This window comes from Euprymna scolopes, chromosome 34 (assembly GCF_053919585.1).
Source record: "Euprymna scolopes isolate OS-2025 chromosome 34, ASM5391958v1, whole genome shotgun sequence".
Taxonomy (NCBI): domain Eukaryota; kingdom Metazoa; phylum Mollusca; class Cephalopoda; order Sepiida; family Sepiolidae; genus Euprymna; species Euprymna scolopes.
In genome coordinates, this window is record NC_136515.1 from 35,097,178 (window position 1) to 35,117,619 (window position 20,442).

Sequence of the window (20,442 nt, forward strand, 5' to 3'; positions counted from 1 at the left end):
GATCTCTGTAGGTGCACAACATATGCAGATGTAACAGTGCATATGAGCACATGTGGGAAAATTAGCAGCAGTCTATGGTAGTTGACTAATGAAAATATTAGCAACAGCAGCCATCTTAGCACATATGCAAATCAAGCAAGTGTGCAATCACTAACGCTGGGAAAAGAAGAAAAAAGGCAGAAAAAAAAAGACAGCACGTCGTCGAGCCAAAGAAGCGATTGGACATGTTTTAACTTGTATGCGTCGAGAGGCGACAAAAAAGATGTGCGTGAAAGGTTGTCTTCACAGACATGATTGACGCATGAGTGATATTTTGAAACAGTGAAGTGTGTTGTTGGAAATTATTGGAATAAATGCTTTTTTGTCTTCATCTAAAAAGGTTTGTTCCTATGAGGATACCAGACAACGTGCAGCTCCGAGTGATTGAAATGTAACAACATGGTTTGAGTGTAATGGCCACGTTACATACAGACATGGTTCCATGAGAAACAATCGAGCTTAGTTGCAGTTAATGCACACATCTGACAACATCTTCAGTTTTACTTCAATGGCTGCACTTAATTGACATTTCCAAACAAGTGTCCAGTTTTAAGTGTTTTGTGAATTTAACTGTAGGGTGTTTAATTATTTTGATATTAATAAAATTGTTATCACTTTATGTGTCTGCATGTGTCTTTCTTGCCTCAATGAGCCTTACACATTTTTGTATTTACTATTTTTTTTTTTTAATAAAATGAAATTTTAGACATCTTATTTTTAAAAAAATATTTTAATTATGACATTAAAGCAACCATAATGCATTTCAATTCATAGTCTAACAATTTCACTTTTGTTGAAGAATCTTTGACAAAATAAGAAAAAGGCTAAAACTTTACCAAAGAACTGTTCATCATTATAATATTTGGTTTAACATCTATTTTACATGCTGGCATGTGTTGGACACACATGAGAAATTGAATTACAAACTAACCTATTTCTGGCCAAAATACATTTCGGTTCATAAACATGTTGGGACTTTTAATCTTTTATTAGTTGAAATTAGGGAGGAAAAAAAAATCACACACACACACACACACACACACACACACACACACACACACACACACTAGCAGGTCTCCTGGCATTTCCTGGTCATAAAATACACTTAAATATGATATCTTGATTAATGCATATTTTATATTCATAGTCAAATTATATTATATTGGAACCAATATATAGTAATGATTTAAAGAGTTAAAAAAAAAAATTATTTTAATTAAAAAAACGACTCATGCGCCACCACTGAGAAACAAAACCAAAATGGTTTAGCTTACGATTAAAAAAATTTTTTTTTTATTCAATTTTCATTCCAAACAAGGCACAATGCCACTTTGAAGTAGGGGGCTGCTTGGGGTACATATGTCAGGGGTATTATGAAGGGAGATGAGTAGCAAGATGTCTGTTCACATTACACTTGAACTTCTGCATATCAGTACAGTTGGGAAAGCAGAATTCCGGAAGAGAGTTCCAAAGACTAGCAGTTCTGGGGAAGAAACTATTGTAGTAGAATGCTTTCTTACACCTAGGGTTCTCTACTGTGAAGAGGTGGGATTTAGCTGCTTGTTGGGTTTGTTGAGGGTATTCACGTTGAGGGGGTACAAGTACTTGTAGTTCATTAGAGCATTCACCATTAAAGTACTTCTAGAACAGGCAGAGAGATGCAACATTTCGTCAATCGTACAGAGGCTGAAGCTTAGATGACAGTCCAGGACCTATCCAATTGGTGACTCTCTTTTGAACCCTGTCAAGGAGTGAGAGACAAGTAGCAGATGCACCCTCCCAAATGTGACAACAGTACTCCATACATGGGCAAATGGTGGCCTTATAAAGGTACAGGATGCCTTTTCCTTTGATGTTAATGCCTGAGCTATGAAGACATGTTTGCTGCAAGGCTAAAAATTAAAACATGAATTATTAGCTATTACGTTATACATGCATATTTGTAATGCCGGCATGCGATCTTCACCTGCAAATTCTATTTTTTTCAATTTTCACACTTTTGTACAGATTTTCCCTCACTAAAACCCAAATATAAAGTTGCATAGGTTCAAATACCCTAAATATTAAGTTTCATGTCTATAGAACAAAAACTGACAGGAGTTTAGTAGGCAAAATTTTTTAAACAAATATATACGCATACATAAATATATATAGAAAGATCTGTGCTTACTATAACCTTTTTACGCAAATATTACACAAGTATAAATCATGTGGAATATTTGCATGAATATAATTACACATAATAGTTAACCAAACATGATCAGCCCATAAGAAAACTGCAAAAACCAATAGGGAATTAATTAAAACGAATGTTTAAAAGAATATGCAAATTAGCTAGATCTTTTGCAGATGAATGCAATTCCACAACTGATATGTAACAAAGTTGTATTTTCTTTTTAAATAAATAGAAAAAAAGGGTTTTAATATGAATATCAATAAACAAAAAAAAATTATAGGAGTATAGATGATATATTGAATTACTTTGTTACCCTTCAAAATCTGAAAGTAATTCAGAAATATTTTAAACTGTGAAATACAAAGTCATTTCTGGCAGTAAAATTCGTATCTCATCTATCAAAAGAATGTTTTGGAAGCATTCAATATTTTTTTAATTGTAACTGAGAAATGGGTGGGGTGTATTCAGCCAGTTTTTTTTTTTTTTTAGTTTTTTTTTTGTTTTTTTTTTAAATCCCAATTGTATTTAAAACACATTGGAATAAGAACAAACAGAAGAATTGTATTTTTTTTTTTTTTTTTTTTTTTTTTTTTAGATGTAGAATTCAAATATATGCATGGAAAAAAATCCAGAAATATGGCTGATCACATCCATGGTTAGGCTTGAGAATTTGAAGGATCTGACATTTTAAAACGAATCTCATAATTTCAAATAGTATATCTGTTATTTTATTTTGTGTTTTCTTTTATTATTATTAATTTTTACTAATAGTTCACCACTTACCAAGCAAGGTCAATGATAAGAGTTAGACATTTTTAGTTGGACAATGAATGCAACCACAAGAGAATTGGAATCAGTAGTTGGAATAGACAGACGATTACTTAAAAGCATTAATTAAGCAAGACCAATCAACAAGTATTAAACTTGAAGATAAGCATGTTCTAATCGGTTGGGAAGCAAACCCATGGTATTTTGTTCCACAGATGGGATGGTATAGGAGAGAAACTTTGTTTATGGAAATTTTGTTTGGTACAGAGAAAAAACAAAGATCATTTCTGTGATGAATTGAGGTTAGATGAATTCTTGTTGTTTTACAGGATTGGAGCTCATTTGAACACCTATCATGAAGATAATGATAGTGTCTACTGTAGAAACATTTTTTTTTTTGTGCAAAAAAATGTAGAGAAGAACTCCCCCCCACTAGATTGCAAAGTCGGTTTTGTATTTTGCCAAAGCACGTCGTCAAATATGGCAGCAGCATTTTATTTAGGATGCATCTAGATCTTATATATGTAAACAATTGTGTCAGGAATTAAGTACTTTTTTATTATTAAAAATGGAACTTTATTTCAGACAAATATTTTAGATTTATGCAGCGTTTTTATCCTTATATCGATGGTGTCTCAACAAAATACTCATCCCTGTGGAGAGATTGGTGTCAGGAAAGGCATCCACGGATAAAATTTTTGCTTCAAGTAAACTATGGTTTTTCTGCAGCCTCCAAAAAGCAGACCTATGCAAGCCATTGAAACTTGTTTACAATTGGATAGTCAATCATACAGAACTCATAAACGGTTTTAAATAAATTAGAAAGATAAAATGTTTCCATTTGATCAGTAACCATGTGGATAAAACATTTGCGGTCAGCTTTTATTCTGTGCCATCGAGTTTGGGCTCAAATCTCATACTAGATGATTGTTTTTTGTTTTGTTACAGCTTCCATTATTTTCTAGCCAATATTAATCATCATCATAAACCTGAATAATGCACTTGTTTTTATTCTAACGACTAAAAGTATTTATTTCATTGTAATTTAAAGTTTTTTAAAAATTCATTTAATGTGAAATACAGAAAAGTTTGAGAAAGTGATGCTGAGGAGTACGACTAGTAATAAGATGATGATGATGATGATGATGAAATGGAAACTTGTAACTTATTGTTTGGATCATATTGACATGATTTCTACAAGTTGGACTCAGTACATTTTGCCATTTGATTCCAGCAATCCAATAAGTATTTCCGATTCTCATTCACAATGCATAAATCGAAATGTATTCTTGCTGTTATATAGGAAACAAATCGAACAAATAATTTCTTGTGCATTCGAAAAAGTTTTTCTCTCCCTTTTCTTATAATAAGTGTACATTATTCTCCATCTAAAATGATGGACAAATGCTTCCTCAGTGTTCATATTTAGATACCTTTCTAAAACATACATATAAAATTATAGAATTTATCAATTATTACCATTATAAATTTCTGAAACTGTTTTAAGAAGACAGCAACGTTTGACTGGTGAGGAGAAGTGAGAATGCAAATATCAAGACAATCACCTCAAGATAAGGCTGAGATAGTTGTCTTAATTGCTATTTGCATTTTCCTCTCGCCACTTGAAATGGTTTCCTCCAGAGGATAAAAAAAGGCATCAATGTTAACATGACGGGGTGGAAGTACATTCACATATTTTCAAAATCAAATATGGTGACAAAATGGCTTCCCCACATGTGCTTAAAATTCAATTACTTTTTTTTCAGGAGGAGGAGGAGTAGGAGGAGGAGGGGACATTAGAATAAGATTTTTTTAAGTTTATGTTTTAATATCTCCATTTCCTTTTATCTACATTTTTCTTTTCCATTTTCATTCCATATAAAAAAATAAGTTTTTTAAGGAACATACTCTGATGCATTGTTTAGTATGTTTCCGCTGTTCAACGAAACGAGTAAGATGTACTTCAAAAAAAAAAAAAAAAAAAAAAAAAAAAAAAAAAATTTTTAATTATGAGTGTCAATTGAATACATCTTTTAGTTTTGGAGTTAAAAACTAGTGATATATATATATATATATATATGTATATATATATATGAATAAAAATACCAGCGATGGTTGACATTATGTTGTTTTGAAAAAGGAAAAAACGAATAAATTTATGAAATGATCAACGTTTCGTCCTATTGCAGAGGACATCTTCAGGATATTAAAAGGAAAAATGCAAAAAAAAGAAAACGATCATAGACCATATGAAAATGAAAAGGAAACAGTGTTAGATATGTGTGTGTATAGGAAGGTTGAGTTGTTCAATGTCTATATATACACTTTTAAAAATATGTTATATGTACACTTTTTTTCTTTTTTTTTTTCTAAACTTATTCATTTTGTTGAATTATTTAAATTACACACAGAGTTTCCTTCCCGATATGGGTAGGATTCTAACACTGTTTCGTTTTCATATGGTCTATGATAGTTTTCTTTTTTTGCATTTTTCCTTTTAATATCCTGAAGATGTCCTCTGCAATAGGGACGAAACGTTGATCATTTCATAAATTCATTCGGTTTTTCTTTTTTCAAAACATACATATATATATATATATATATATATATATATATACACACACACACTTTCTATTTGTTTTTACATAAGCTATTTTAAACAACATGTGACAGAACCTCCTGATTATGACGCTGAAGATATATTTTCATTACAAACTTTGCTTTTGTATAAGCTGTATTACCTGAAGCTGTCTCTAGTTACTAGCTGACTGAAACATGCTTATGAATCTGTAGCAAAATATTATTGCTTGTGTTACTTTGGTATTGAGGATTTTTGTATTAACCTCGTTAAACTTCATTGGTTACTTTACCTCTGGAAATATTAACCTTGTATTATATATATATATATATATATATATATATATATATATATATTATATTAGTGATAGGACGATTCCAACCCCCACCCACCGATTCTGATACTGATTCTGTTCTAAATTTCGATTCTTTAAAAATTTCTAAATATTTATTTAGAGATTTAATACTTTTTAAAATGTTTGAATGCTAATAAACCCCTGTGTAATATGTACATATTGTTTACAATACGTAAAAAATACACTTAGGAGGAGGGGAGCGTATTTTTCTTCACAGGTTTTCTTTGTAATTGATTTTCATAAAAGAAAAATCTACAATTGGTATGCAAAATAAGAAAACAAAATATAGCAACTAACAAAACTCATCCCCATGCTAAACATGAGCTTGTACATAATTATGTTACTATTTAGGAAACCATTTTTAACATGGGATGAGTGGAGGTGCTGTTAACTATTCTCCACCTTCCCTCTATGAAAGAATTTTTTTTTTCTCCCAATTGTAAAGATTGATTTACTTTGCTATAAAAATAAACAGTTACAAATAATAACTGCAAATTTGTAGATTAACACATTTAGCTAAATTACTCCTTCCTAAAATAAAAATTTTACCTGTTTTTTAGATGAAAAAAATAAAAAACAATTATTTTGAGTAGGAAATCAGTTTTTTAAAAATGATATTTCCAACAAATTCTAACTTTTTAGGAATATTCACTAAATTTGTCTTTCGATTAATCTTATCTAATAATTCAAAAATCGAAAATTAAACAAATTACTTATAGAAAATTATATTTTTACACAATTATTGATATTTATGTGAAGTATTTCTACAGGCATTTTGTTTCATTTTTGGTTGGTTATCGTGCAGGAACTGAGTGACCAATTTTTGTTCTAACTTAAGAGTGGAGACCGTTTTGAATTAGAAAAAGCTTTTAAACACAAACTTATTTAGATCAGTAGAAAATCAACTTATTTTGGATTTGATAACCTATTTGTTGCATATTGATTTTCATCCCTTTGTTGCTTCTTTTTTTCTGTTAATTATATTAACAAATATAATTATATTAACAAATATAATTATATTAACAAATGTAATTATATTAACAAATATAATTATATTAACAAATATAATTATATTAACAAATATAATTATATTAACAAATATAATTATATTAACAAATATAATTATATTAACAAATATAATTATATTAACAAATATAATTATATTAACAAATATAATTATATTAACAAATATAATTATATTAACAAATATAATTATATTAACAAATATAATTATATTAACAAATATAATTATATTAACAAATATAATTATATTAACAAATATAATTATATTAACAAATATCTGAATTTCATTCTACTTTTGACGGAAATGTAGATATAATTTTTTTTTTAATTCAACAAACTACTGTTTTTTTCCTTTTATTTTATCCATGATTTTCATAAACTCATTGTGAGATTTTGTATGGCGCAAAAACCAGTTCTCAACAGATCACCAAAGTTAAGCAACATTGAGCCTGGCCAGTACCAGATGGGTGACCATTTGGGGAGGCTAGGCACTGTATGTACCTTCTGGGAAGGTTGGGCATGGGGCCAGCACCCTCACCCTGTAAAAAGAACTCCTCACTACAAAAGCATCTACAAAAAGTTGTAGATGGCCTATGGATGGATTTGTGAGATTTTCATCTATATGTTGCACTTATATCCAAAACGAAAAAAATACAATAAAACATTATTTCAGAAAAAAAACTAATGACCAGACAAGTTTCAACATCAGTCACATGACTGTTGAGTTGTATCTCTGCGCTTGTTTTAAAAATATTTCTATAAAATGATCTTACTCCATCCCATAAAATGAAAATGCTCACGACTGACTAATTGCTAAATTCCACCCCTTCACTGTAAAATCTTTAAATACTGAAAATTATTTTACTCTTATTACTTCTTTTTTTGGACTATTTGCTTTTGGAATTCTTTTCCTGCTCACTGTGTCCCCAACAGTACCAACATGTAGAAAATTTAATTTTATGTGAACAAACATCTTGCTGTCAAATCCCCACCCAGTTTGCTCCTCTATAAATCTGTCTCCTATCACAGTAGCCTACTTGGGGTGAAAAAAAAATGGTCAGAGATACTAGGCTATCTAGCCTCGTTTGGCAACCAACTAAGAAAAAAAATAATTCTAAATTCAAAAAGAGTTTGACAATTGTATTTTTGTTAAAAAAATTTTGACAGAATTATTAGAAAATTAGAGAAATAATAAAACTATCAGTTGTTAATCATAAATAGATTTCATTTAAGATCCATTTTATATGCTAGCATGTGTTAGACAGCTTTTAGAAATTGACTTAGAAACCAACTTATCTCTGGCCAGGACTTTAGTTATCCCTCTTTTCTTAGGTTTCTTTGATCTTTCCCTGTAAACTGACTGCTACCTCAATTTAACTAAAAAACTCGTCCATTCTTTCAATGTGGTCGTATCATCAAAAGGTTCCCGTTTTGCATACATTTCTTTATATGATTTAGATTTAATCTTCCTCTTAGATCATCGGGTCTTTAAGACTCGCATTACATATCCATCATATCATTTCTCTCCATGCAGCGCATGTCTCCAACACTCATTGGTCAGGTCACATTGCATACACATGCCTGATAGATTTTTCTCAGGGTCAACAGTCAGGTTAGAAGTGACAGAAGATCCTTTAATTTATTCCATCCACTCTTGACTTTTGCACACTTGCACTTGTTTCTCCCTACATTCCAATGGTATCACCAAGATAACCAAACTTCTTAACATTGTCATCCGAATATACTTTCTACACATTTCAGTTTCCATTGTCTTACACTTCTTGCACACAAACTGGTTATCATTAACCTAGCAGTAATTTCATTGCACTTCTTGCAAGAGAAATAATAAAATTCTAGCAAAACATTGTTCAAAAAAAAAAAAAAAAAAAAAAAACTATTTTCATTCCGACAAGTGAATTTAACTAATTAGTTATTTACTATTTGTCTAATATTCAGACATTTGAACAAACAGATTTTTTTAAAGAAAAGATAAAAATAGATTCTGATATAAAGCAAAGAAAAAAAATTAAATTAAAATATAGACAAAATAAACTGACCGTCTTCTAATCAAGCAATCAACAATTTTAGCTGGCAGGCTAAACAATTAAAACACTAATTAAAATCTGTTTACACTTAAGTGATTACAAAGAGACAAATAATTTTAGTCTAAGAAATTATCACAAGAAAAAATAGGATAGAAAATTGATTTTAATATAAAAATGATCGACTATTTGTACCTTATAATCAGGCTTGGTCAATGACAATGTTGAATCCACTGTATCAATATCCAGCAATTGGTAAACTTAATACTTGTCTATTTAATATTGTCAGTCATAGTAGCTAGCTTTAAAGGATTTAAAAGGCTTGTCAAAAAAAAAAAAAAAATCCAAAAGAATATACAATTCATATGACATCATGACAGTATTCAGGTGAAACTCAACTCTCTGAAAACACCTTGTGAGAGCTAAATCCTCTACAGAAAAAAAAAAAAAAAAAAAAAAAAAAATTATAACTATTGCAAATGAAAAACTATACAAAGGTGAGGCATATCACATAAGACTAGAACACCGGAAAGCTGAGATATTGGAAAGTCAGGTATTGTTGACCATATGTGGAAAAAAAAAAAAATGGAAACCATCTACCCTTATGGGACAAAGTAAAAATTATAGAGAAAAATGACTCAAAGAAGCAGCACATATGCTGGCTGATGATCACCTACTAAGTAGACCTAATATAGAATTAAACAATATGAGAACCATTATAGATAAGGTCACCATTAAAATATATGTATAATATGTAGTAATAGTTATCTATAATAAGATTCTACATTTAAAAACAAGAATAGGTTCAAAACTCCCAAAATTCACTCTAGAATTGTCCGCAAGGACCTGTGGCATAATAGATAAAGTACTACGTAAAATTCAGTTGTAAATGACAGTTCTAAAAAATTCAGTCTTTTTGTAGGATATCCGTGCATTATATACATGGATGCGAGTGGCAAATAGCAAAAAGTTTTAAAACCGAGATGAATTTCCAAACCACGAGCCCCTCCCCCTCTCTCAGTGTATGTGAAATTTTATGTATAAAATGCCTCCCATTTTGAGGATATTCTAGCTTTTAAGGGCAGTTGTTCTATCTCAAAGATCATGTGCTCCATCGTCTTAATGAAGAATCGAGAGAAAGTGAAGGTCTGCCGTCGTGAAAAAAAAATGTTAAGGCAGTAGCAGCTAAGATCTTGTGGCGGTCACCCCCATACAAAGAGAAAAAGAAAACTCCAAAGAAAGGGAACGGTGAAGGGCAGTAAAAAGGACTACCAGTCAACACTCTCCGCCTGATGTCCGATACGTCACTGAAGCTGTGATGAGGAAGGCCTATAATGGTACAGATCCGAATATGATCAAGGTTAGGGTATGAGAAGGACAGTTTCTGTAATGGGTTTAAGTAGGTACCTAGTGCCGTCTTTCCTGGACACATTTACCTCCACTTTCCTAACAAGCTTTCCGCACTAGGGAAAACACGTGATAAACCCTAAGGACCATGAACTTCTTTTTACCTGATTGTCCTTCAGCAGCACTATGTCCCTTTCCTTGATTTTGTCAGTGTTTGGAGTGAAACTATGTAGGCTTTCCACCACTTTCCCCAGAAAGTCTCTGCCAGGCGTTAGATGAATTTCATTGGCTTTTTATTATATTTCTTGACCCAAATTCAAGTCAATGGATAAAATGTCCTTGTTTTTAGGTTAGGAGGGTAGCAGGAATGAGTATGCAGGGGTCATTTGGGTCTATAGATACCTCTAGAAGTCTGGCATTGATGATAGAGGTGACCTCTGCTAGGAAGGTAGTAAGCACTTCATGAGTCAACCTCTGCTAGTGTTCCTGCAATATGGAATCCAAAATTTTGTCATGCCGATTATCCTTTCCCAAGTCCCTCTCATGTGGGGAGCATGGGGAGGGTTGAACAACCAGGTGCAGCCTTGCTCCCCCAAATACCTCTGAATAGTGTTAAACTCTAGGTTGGATTTTATACCTAGCTCCCTGCAGGTTCCTCAAGTTGGTACCGCGATCAGAGCATATGTTCTTAGCTGGTCCCCTGATAGAGAAAAAAAATGCAGAGTGCATTTATGAAACTCGAGGTGTCCAATGACGATCACTTCGATGTGGATGCCTCAAACCCATGCATATGAACATCACTGTCTATTGCTTGCTGTAGGTAAAGCTGGCCCTTGTTCGGCGTGCAGAAATTGTCCAGAGACCTAAAAACGTCTAGGCCGATGCTAGTAAAAGGCGGGTTGATGAGGAGACGATCGGCAGAAAGGTCAGCCATCTTCTGGGTTTGGGTAAGGCCCCACAGTTTTAGGCATATAATGTAAGCACCTCTTGCCACCAACAATCTAAAATCCGGCTGCACAAATGGCCCCTTCAGTAAAGAGACACCCTCGTGTTTAATCTGCGCATAATGTCGCACATGCAGCAATCCTACATGGTGTTTCCCAGGAATGGTGATGGAATGCTTTTTATCTGAAGGGATTTCTGCTCTGGTAAGCCTCCTCCAACATGCAGTAGGCCACAGTCATCCAAGAAAGGGCTGAGACTTTGGAGGGGGGGGGCTGTCCTTGGAAGGTTCTCTCTTGTCTCTTATTGTGTTAGATCCTCAGCACAAATGTCCTCCTGGACCGCTTGGATGATCATGTTCTTTGCCTGCAGGAGCTTCTTAACGGTACATGTACATTGGCAATGGTGCCACTTGACGCACCCATTTTCTGTTGTGTCTCATGCTCAATGAAAGGTAGAGATGATGTGGATGAGGTTGGCTATAGCTCTAGTCAGGGATGACCAAGTAGAGAACCTTTCAAAATGCTGGTCTCCAAATCGCTTTTTTGTAGAAGTCATAAGCGTAGACATCTACGGCTGAATTTTGGTGTCTGAATCGGGTTCAACCAAGCTGTAGTCAGTCGTTCCAGGACAATTTTCATTTGTGAAAGAAAAAAATGTTGGGCTAGTATCCAGCTGCTCCTTTTAAGGTGTGAGGTAGGCACTGATCGTGTGCCAAGATCAGCAGGGTTCTGATCATTAGATACATGCCTCCACTGTTTTGGATGAGAAAACTTGTGTATGTGCAATGCGTGGTTACTTACATATACATGGAAGCATCTGGTCTCATAAAAATGTATCCGAAGACCACCCTACTATCTGTGTAATAGACAGTAGAGTCAAAGTGAAGATCTATCTCCGAGATCAGTTCACCTAACTCAAAGACAGCAGCATAAAGTTCTATCCTTGGTATGGAACATTCTGGATGAGGAGCAAGTTTTGTCTTTCCCATGATGAAGCCAGTTTGGGTGTTAACTTCAAAGTCGATGGTTGTGTGTTTGAAGCAATCTTGTGTAGCCTTAAGTAGGACTGTGCTACGATGCCTCATGTTTTTTTGAGTAAGGAGATAGCTTCTCCCTCGGTGAAGAAGGGTTTCAGGTAATCGTCAATGTAAAGTTGCAGTTGATTAGCTCCACTGCTGGGTCATAGTTAGGCTGGTCTTTCTTTCTAAGGCAGTAAGTAGCTATGGCTGGGGATGGGCTGTTTCCAAAGACATGTACTCTCATCCGGTATTCCGTGATCTTGTTGGAGTCATTATCTTGGGACCAGAGAAATCTCGAGTAGTTCCTGTACTCCTCTTTCACCAGGAAGCAGTGGAACATTTGTTCAATATCTGTCATGATCGCAAATGGCTCCATCTGGAAACAACTGAGAACTCGAATCAATGTGTTGTTGAGATCGGGTCTGCTGATCAGCAGATCGTTGAGGAATATTCCATTGTATTTGACACTAGAACCGAAGATCACTCAAATCTTTTTTTTTTTTTTTTTTTGGATGATACATACCAAAAATAGACAGATACCAGCATTCTTCACCAACCTTAAGTGGAGGGGCCTTCTTGGCATGGCCATTTTCAAACAGTTTCTCCAGGAGGAGAAGTGTGTCTGTGTATCAGGTCTCTTTCTGAGGTTATGAATCAGCGCAGTAAATTGTGTTTCGGTTAGTATCCCAGTCTGTGGAAAATGGCATATTGGGGCTTTGAAAGGCAATGGAGCAACCCAATTGTGGCTCCTGTCTCTTTCAGCTTGTTCCATGATGTTGAGAAAGGCAGTATCCTTGATGGAAGCAGCTACCTTTTCGTCATCTCTGATCCATTGGAAAACATTATGACCAAAGTGTCCTTCTTTGTCGTAGGAAGACTTATAGCTCCAATCTTCCTTGTAGACTTCCTTAACCTGAAGTTGGGCAAGGCTTGAAAAGTGTGGATCATCCTCCTTTGCCAATGAAGGTGTGAAGGGTGCTTATTGTGGGAAGTTTATGAGTCCTTCCTAAACAGACAGGTTCAGTTTCTGTGCGTAAGGTGTATCACAGGGGCTGTTGATTTGCTTATGGGCCTTGTGCACCCCTATGATAACAGAATTAGTGTGAAGCTCAGGGTGGAAGGGAATGCAGTAAATGCTTAAAAATACAGGAGATTGAATAAGTCCAGAGATCAAAATATCAACAAAATAGAAAAGTAAGAAAAGAAAATCAATGAGGACACGGGAAAAAGGAAAAAACTTAAAGATCTGACAGGAAAGAAATGTTGAGGTGAAAAAGGGAAAAAGAAAACACCGGTGTCAGTGGTGAAAGGTTACAAGTTGTCCCCGCCAAAGAAAGGGAATGATGAGGGGCAGTAAAAAGAAGGACAGCAGTTAATAATTTTTCCCCATTATGGGAGATAAATCCTGTTTTTTTTTTGGGGGGGGGGGGATACTAAGAAAAAAAAAAAAAAAATGAAAAGTTAAAATCAGGATTGAAAATATAACTTGAATTTCAGTTTATAAAAAAATTGAAATTAAAAGTTCTGAAAAAAATATTCTTAGAATATTGTATACATATATTGTAATATTAAATATTCCAGAAAATTACATATAAAAAAACTGGTGTGGAAATAACATATCCCACAAGTACAGCTTGAAAATTTCAAATATATATATATATATATATATATATATATAAGTGAACGTGTCTGTGTGTGTCTGCATACATTTCCCTACGCAATAACTGTCAATTTTTAGTCTACAGACTCAAAATTTGATATACAGGGTACTGAGATTTGGGAAAATCGATGTGATCGATTTTTGGCCATAAATTTTTCGATTAAGGGGTCAAAGTTCAACGATTTGGTCTTTGAGAACTCTACCAAACTCCTTCGACAATTTTGGGTCTACGCACTTGAAATTTTAGATATAGATTCCTTAGACATGGATCTAACTTAATAATTTGATTCGAGCCCAAAACAATAAATTTCAAGGGGTCATAATAGGGGTCGAAGTTTAAAAAAAATTGACCTCTGCAGTCTCTTCCAAATTACTCAGACAATTTCTGGTCTAAATATTTGAAATTTTACATAAAGGGTATTCAGAGATAGGGCAAGCTTTTTCATCAGTTTGGGTTGAAAATTTTTAGTTACCAATATATAAATGTATGTATGTATGTTTGCATGTCTGCCTTAAACTTTAAATAGAGGCGACGGATTTTACCAAGATCAGTATCGTTTTCAAGTTAGACCTTTCATACGACAAATATTGAAAAATTGGCTAAAAACATTAATATCTTCCCCTTCAACTAGGCACTTTTCTATAGGGGGTGGGGGATCACTTTTTTCGCCGATATTTTTTAAAGTTATCCTCTCCTTTATATTGTCCAGCCATAATTTTAAAAAATGTTGCTTCCAGTTTGGCGGTGGTCGTAACAGCATAAAACGTTAGGTTTTACCCCATTCTTTTCCTCCTTTGCGGTACGAGTTCGAGCTTGCCTTTCTACTACCACTTTTTTTTTTTTTTTTTGCTCAACATACACATCCAAACACCTGGGCAATGCCCGGCTGAAATGCTAGTTAATTAAATAACTGTAATCATAAAAAAATGGATGAAGAAATACTTGTAAGACATAAATGTTTAAAATAAAAAAAAAATTTCTAAAATCACAAACCCTAAACCTATGTAGTTTTATTTATTTTATTTAGAACAAGCAATAGCGTTTTACAATGAGGCATTTGTGATTAAAAAGTTTTTTGCATACAGTTTTAAAGAGTAACACACTTGTATGTATCTAAAAGGTGATGTTTTTTTTAGAGGTACCAAACTTTCAATTCAAATAAATCACAGAAAAAATATGTTTATTATACCATTATTATGTGGTTTATTGCAAAGATTAAGGTTTGGCATATAATTTAGATACAATTTTGGGGCCTTGGCTCACGCATGTATTTATAAGTCCAATTTTCATAAACTCTACGTATTAAATTAAGCTGTATTTTGGCAATAATGCATTGAATGTGGTCTTCCAAGTGGTCTATTGTTTTTGGTTTATCAGCATAAACATGGGACTTTACACATCCCCAAAGAAAATAATCTAACAGGGTTAAATCGCATGAATAATTAAGCTAGTTGACAGGTCCATTTCGTGAAATTATTTGTTCAAATGTACCTCTCAGTAGACTGATTGTATCGTTTGCAATTTGCAAACACTGCTTTGGTGTCAGTCTCTTCTGCATGAATTGTCAAACTATGCTGAACTCCAAATAATCATTAGTTGCCAAATCTGCAATTACAGAAGATAGGGTTGTCAATTTTAAATTTTCTTCCTCCCAAAATCACCCACTATATATAATGAAATGTAGTTTGCTTGAAACAGTGTGAACTACATATTAAGCAAAGTGTTAGAAGTCTATCATAATGCAAAAAATGAAAAGTTGTCAATGTTGGAGAAGACAAAAACAAGTGATATTCTAGAATTATATATTAGATACCATTTGTTTTTCTGATACGTTTTGAATGAATTCAATTATTTACGAAAGTGCATTTTTACCTAAATGCGAGTTGGGAATAATTTTCCCTTTAACAAACTTGATACCCCCACATGGGGAGCGGCATACATATCGTTTTTTTGTTTTTTGTTTAAAATATAATTATCCACTGACGGGTTTCGTCATCTACGACTCATCAGAGTGGCTTGATCTAGTGAGATTCGAAATCGGGACCTTGTGGTAATGAGCCTAAATCCCTTATCCGCACATTCATTTCGCTCGACTGTCTGGATGTATCGCGATTTATTTAGATATTTGTTTTTGCAATACTTTTTGAATTAATTCAATTATTTACAAAAGTGCATTTTTACCTAAATGCAAGTTTATAATATATATATATGTATATATATATATATATATATATATATATATAAAGCTGTGTGTGTGTGTGTGTGTGTGTGTGTGTGTGTGTGTGTGTGTGTGTCTGGTCACGAATAGGCTCCTATATGGTTGACTATTTTAAAAAACTGATTACATATAATGATAGCAGATGTATCGAGACACAGGAATGGGTAGGTTTGATCTGACAGAACTGTGGTTCATTAAAATTGTGAGGTCTGCGTTCGCGCCTGGTCCACAAAGTATGGAAATAAAAAATTTAAAAAAAAAAAAAAACGTTTACAAGTGTTTTTGATATAGATGTACATAAGAATACTTTGATAAGTACGTTTTAACTTAAATAGGGATGGTATAATAAAATTATGGGGTCTGCGTTCGCGCCTGGCCTCCATAGAATGGTAATAGGCACAAACTTTAATAAAGACTTTTCATATCTGCGTAAGTATACTTTGATAATTATGTTTCAGTTTGAAGAAATATGGTATAATAAAATTATGGGGTGTTCGTTCGCACCTGACCTCCATAGAATGGAAATATGTCACAAAGTTTAAGAAGGTTTTTTAATATAGATCCACAGAATATTGTGATAAGTGTTTCAGTGTGAACAGGTATGGTATAATAAATTATGGGGTTTATCTATTTTATTTTTACTTTCATCACATTTTGCTTTGGTTTTGATACCCCCAAATTCAACCCAAATTTACAACCCTTCCTTTTCATAACCTATCACACTTTCATAAATCAGAGTCCATTTTCTGTAGGCTGTTTTTGAACCCAGTCAACGATGGGTACTTTTGCTAATAATATATATATATATATATATATATATATTATAAATGAATCATTTTATGAATGTTTTCAATGTTATGAATTAACTCCTAATATGCTCAATGTTGGGTATAATCATAGTAAATAAGAGTGAAAATAGATTAATGTAAAGTTAATATTTAACAAGTTACAATTGTCATATTTTCTGATATATGTATAAATTTATATATTTTTGTCCTAATTCTATGATTTTATATACATATTTTAGTAATAACTATGACTATGACAACAGCATATTCTTTTCATTGTTTTGACTCTTGAGTATATATCCGACAGTTAATCAACCGAGAATCACATCACTCTATAGAAAAGAATATAAGATATTAAGAATACACACTCGAGAGTCAAAATAATGAAAAGAATATGTTGTTGTCCTAACTCTAGTAATAACTGACAGAGCATAATTTTGTTCATCATTCTTTATGCGAGTGCAATATATATATATATATATATATATCAGTGGATTGGCAAGCCCACAGGGGAGACAACAGAAGCAGCAAAACTAAAGCTGGCCTGCCAGGACACTATATATTCGAATGTAGGTAAATTTGGACATATTTTATTAGTTTGAAAATATAGGTTCTTTTTTACCAATTGTCATGAAATTTTAACCATAGATAATATTATCTTCAAAACGCCTGCAAATTTTCATATATTTTTGTTCCGCAGAACCAAAGATATGAGCATTTCAATATTCAATTTGGCTATGTGTAATATATATATATATATATATATATATATATATATATATATATACACACACACACACACAAGGGGTGCAGCTTGATTATGCAACACCTACCTTTTTTATATAACTCCTTATTTATTAAATCTTGAAAAATTTTTATCAAAGCATTATTTTTATACAGATTATTATGTACTATGCATTAAACCCTAAACATTTTGATTAAACTTACTTTTTTTATACAATAATTTTTTTGTACAATATTGTCTGGTTAGATTATGCAAAAAGGTAAAAAATTGATTTTGTTGTTTCAAATGCTTTTATTTAACAAATACAGCATCAAAATGAATAGAACACATAGTAAATTACAAAATAAAACAAAGAAAACAGTTGCAATGTTATTCACTTCATCTTACGAGTCAATATAGCCTCCCCTATTTTTGAGGATTTTAAGAAAACGCTTGTCGTGCTTAATCAAGTTGGTTGGCTAAAATAACCTTTTAAAAAAATTCCATAAACAAGACTATCAAATTGAATATCTTTAAGTATATATATAAATATAGGGAAGAAAATATCACAAACTACATACTTCAAAATTTTACCAGAGAATGTGAAAAATTAAATTTTGGTAGCAAAAAATTGATAAATTGATTTGCATAACCAGGCTGCATCCACTATGCGTATGTGTGTGTGATTATATATAGGGAGAGAGATAGATATACCACTTTTTTGGCAATTTTTATAAGTTCGAAATCTCGGCGAATATTGATCAGAATTTAACAAATGAAGATTCGTTAGAAAACTAATGAACTGAATTGTGTACTGAGCTATGTAACATTTGCCCTTAAGGTTTGTTGTTTAAACAAGTGGGGGATCACTTTTCTATATTAAATCATATATATATAAACTATATCAATTAAAATGAGCATCCACATTATGACCACCTTGGCTATAAAGTGGGTGTTTATTTTACATTAAAAAATATAGAAAAGTGATCCCCATTTTTAAAAACTATAATTTATTCATATCATTTAAATTGTTTCCTAGATTTTTTTAACTTTAACTGAAAATTCAGCACCCTTGAAAATCTAGAATAGTAATTTTAAAGGATTTTTTGTGAATGGAAAGATACTGCACCTTTACGAATATTTCAATCACAGTCAATTGTTTTTCTAGTTTTGTAAATGAATAACAAAATATCTGATATTTTCCTAAGACCTCTGGCCTTGATGAAGGGAAGACTAAAATTTGCTGCTATGGTTTGAAATGATCTGAAATAACAGCAAGTGAGATTCGATTCCAAATATTTCTCATACATTATATCTTCCCTCTTTGGTTTTCATACATGAAGTAAATTTCAAAGTGTATAAGGATTATTTGATACTGGAGATATTCATAATCGTACCTATTTCCAAAAGAGGGGAGATATAACATATGAGAAATATTTAGAATCAAGTCTCCCCTTGCTGTTATTTCAGATCATTTTAAACCATAGCAGCAAGTTTTCATCTCTCCTTCAGGGCCACAGGTTTTGGGAAAATATATAAATACATATACAGATCTGGTTGAATATCAACACTAAGCTTTGCATATTTTATTGTCCATTTTTCAGATATGGCGTTTTCATTTTAAGTAACATTTATCAATTTTTCTGACAGGAAATAATTATTTATACTCATCATTATATTATTACGCTTATCGCTCCGTCCATGCTGTGCATCCCTAAAAAAGGAAAGTGGAATATTCCAAAAAAATTAAAAAATTAAAAAACTGGTGTCGCTGTTGAGGCAAAACTAATAAAAATGATTTGTCTCTCTTGGCCTTTTGGCTAAGACCAAAGTGTAGTATCTGTTCTTCAGGTGCTACATTTCAATTTCTTCTCTCTCAGTGGAACAGAAATCCTTTACGACTAAGACAATTTTTTTTCCACGTTAAAAAACTCGTGTCTAAATCTGTCCCTTGGCAAGGCATTGTGAATAGGTACTATGTTTAATGTAACAAACTTTTAATATTAAAAACGTAACTGGAAAAAAGTTATTTCTGATTTAATTACAAAATGTACTGGAAATGTCACTTCTGATTAATTATAAAATGCCCTGGAAAATGTCCGTTCTGATTGTTTACTTGGCTCCCCACATCAGGTGGAATTGAACATGAGGTCGGTTAAAAATTTAGGGGGAAACCAGCTCCCTAACAGGGGCACTCTGGTCAATAACAAAAATAAAAATTGTATCAGTAATGAAGGATTTTCCTCCATTAACCAAGACCAAAAAAAGCGGGGATTTCACTGGAATGCTGAAACTGATACTACACTCAGAAATTCATGTTGAAGCAATGGTTGCCTAATCTCTAACCATGTTAATGTTTTTATGAATTACTTTCGAAAAGCTGCTGAAACATTACTTTATTTCAAGTATATTTTAAGCAGTGGGTTACGGGATATGAAGTCAGTCCCGGAAATTACTCAAACCGTTTACGATTTAAACATTTCATGTATATTTTTAACAGTGGGGTAGGGGATATTAAATCAGTCCCGAAAATGAATGAAACCGTTTACGCATTACACATTTATCTAATGTATATTTTTAACATTGGGGTGGGAAATATGAAGTCGGTTACGGAAATGGCTGCAACCATTTATGTTTTGGATATTACTTTATTTAATGTATATTTTTAACAGTAGGATGGGAGATAGGAAGTCAGTCATGGAAATGGCTGAAAAAGTTTACGATTTATACATTACTTTATTTCATGTATATTTTCAACAG

General features: G+C 32.7%; 1 protein-coding gene and 1 pseudogene across 9 annotated transcripts in view; one reads left to right on the plus strand and one right to left on the minus strand.

The window, feature by feature from the left end:
• The window catches only part of LOC145259173 (homeobox-containing protein 1-like), a 294,675-nt gene that overhangs the window by 238,028 nt on the left and 36,205 nt on the right, over nt 1–20,442 (minus strand). The window lies entirely within an intron of this gene.
• LOC145259351 (U2 spliceosomal RNA) lies at nt 19,482–19,630 on the plus strand (annotated as a pseudogene).